The sequence below is a fragment of the Bubalus bubalis genome, chromosome 3 (genome assembly GCF_019923935.1).
Source record: "Bubalus bubalis isolate 160015118507 breed Murrah chromosome 3, NDDB_SH_1, whole genome shotgun sequence".
In the NCBI taxonomy this organism is placed as follows: domain Eukaryota; kingdom Metazoa; phylum Chordata; class Mammalia; order Artiodactyla; family Bovidae; genus Bubalus; species Bubalus bubalis.
The window spans coordinates 156338468-156340614 of record NC_059159.1 but is presented as its reverse complement, the minus strand read 5'-3'; the positions used below and the strand labels follow the sequence as shown (position 1 = coordinate 156340614).

The 2147-nt window shown below is 44.2% G+C and overlaps 1 long non-coding RNA gene across 1 annotated transcript; it reads right to left on the bottom strand.

Moving 5' to 3' along the window:
• Positions 1–289: 289 nt before the first annotated feature.
• Positions 290–1818, bottom strand: LOC123332441. Its single transcript, XR_006549232.2, has 2 exons — positions 1679–1818; positions 290–513 (listed from the first exon to the last, which is right to left on the bottom strand). It is a non-coding gene; the product is annotated as an uncharacterized LOC123332441 (long non-coding RNA).
• Between the last annotated feature and the right edge of the window lie 329 nt (positions 1819–2147).

Sequence of the window (2147 nt, the reverse complement as noted above, 5' to 3'; positions counted from 1 at the left end):
TAGTTTTTGCTGTCTGAGCTTCTCTTACTTCGATTGTCTGAGGTCATACTGATTGAGGAGTTGTTTGGACCTCTACTTGGGCAGTTTGAATCTCAGTTTGGGTTTTTACTGAGACCAAGGCAACCCCTCTTGGGGGTGTTCTCTGACTTTCAGTTTGCTCAGTTTGGAGCCCCGAGTACAGGGGCAAAGTAGGAGGACAGGAGGGAGCTGAAGGTTTCACATCCAAATCTATACCCTTAGGACATAAGTCTGGCATACCTCCAAGAGAGAAAAAAGGCAACACATATGCTACTTCTACCCATTTCCCTTGTTTTCTACAGAACTGGCCTAATTGTAAAACAGTAATAATTGAGATCCTTTAACAGGTCAGCATTCCCTGTCTTCTAAAGGATACTGTGGCCATTCAGTATCACTGAAGATCAGGAGTGCCTTCTTTAAGCTTTGAGGATCAAATCTATCCTAGTTTTTCAGGATACAGTTCAAAGGTGTGAGGCTGGAATTGTTCGCCGACATCTGTAAGAAAGGAAAAAAAAAGCGACAAGCACTATCTTTCTATCAGAGGTGTCCCTCCCTGCTCTAGATGGGGGTGTAGACAGACTTTACACCAAAGCTTTCCTTCCCTGGTCAGACTTGTCTGTCCCTTACTGATGCAGGCACCATACTCATCCCTCCCAGTTCTACCACTGAGATGGGGTGGAGATGCACCAGGGGTAGACCTGATGGCATCACAGAATGATGTCCGGTTTCTCACCATTAAAACCTTGGTTGCCTCTGATGCCACCCAGGGTGCAATCAGAGTAGCCTTCCAGAATGTCTCCCAAGCTAAGACCGCTGGGGGAAACTTTCGTCACCTGAGTGCCTGTGCATGGCCCTGAGTATATTCCTGACCACAATAAGACCGATACAAACATAAAATTGAAATGTTCCTTCCAAGCATCACCACACCAGTATAAGTGATAGCAAAAGAGATGGTGAAGGGCTGGCCAGTGAGGAAAAAGTGATTTTTGTCCCCGAGTTATTAGGGCCAGTCCTTCCAGTTTATTCCCACAGATTCCACAGAAAGAATATCTAAGGAATTGGGACAAAAGCCACTGGAAAGCCTCCTCTTGTCCACTAAGAGCTAGTGTTATGAAAGGAAGAAACTCATTGCACTTCCAATCTGAGTAACCTTTAACCTAATGCTCTTGGAGCTAGAGCTCCCTCTAGCTTCCAAACTTTCAACTCCTAGTGAGGCTAGGTGCTTCCTGACTACCAATCCAAGTTTGGGACCTAAGTAACAAACAGTACACAGTAACAGCATAGACCACAAGTCCCTTGAAAGTCTATGATCTGACAGATAGGTTAGTAGTTCTAGTTCCCAAGAAGTTAGGAAATGGTCAAAGAGACTGGGAAGTTTGACCAAGAAAGGAGAGTTCGGTCCACACGCTTTGCCCATTTCTGGTCGGTCCCCAAGGGAGAGACATTGGGTTCCTCTTGGCATTGGCAGGTCAGAATAACCCCCTGACAGGTTTCTGCCATAAGCTGTATGAGGTCACTGCGGAACCGCAGAGCTGGGCTCCTCACTTGCTTTGTGCAGGGCATGGCATTCATTCACACAAGCACTCTGTAAGGTTAGTAAAGTACAGCAGAAAATGTGTTCGCTAAGAGAACAAAGAACTAGAGCTCCAAGCATCCTTACCTTGTGCTGAAGAATCCTGGATGAGCCTCCAAGATGAAAGGTTGTTGCTGAACCATGAAAGATGCCATGATTCTTGGCCTCTGGAGGAGAAGAATTCAATCCGGGGCCAGAGATAAGGTTTGATCACTCAGAGCTTTTGTGTAATAGAGTTCTATTAAAGTATTAAAGGGATAGAGAAATCTTCTGACATAAACATCAGAAGGAGGCAGAAAGAGTGCCCCCTCATTAGTGTTAGCAATGGAGTTATATACTTTTAAATTACTTATTACAGTGAATCTAAAGAATGCCTGGGAGGTTGTAAAGACCTTACTAGACCCACTCCCATAATTTACATTTTAAGATAACAAGATTAGCCAGAAGGTTTTTTTTCCAGAAAAGGTCCTCAAGCAGGATACATTATTGTTATATAATGCTAAGGAATGTAGAGGAAAAAAATATTTGTCCTTTCTTCCTCCTTGAGAATTCCAGA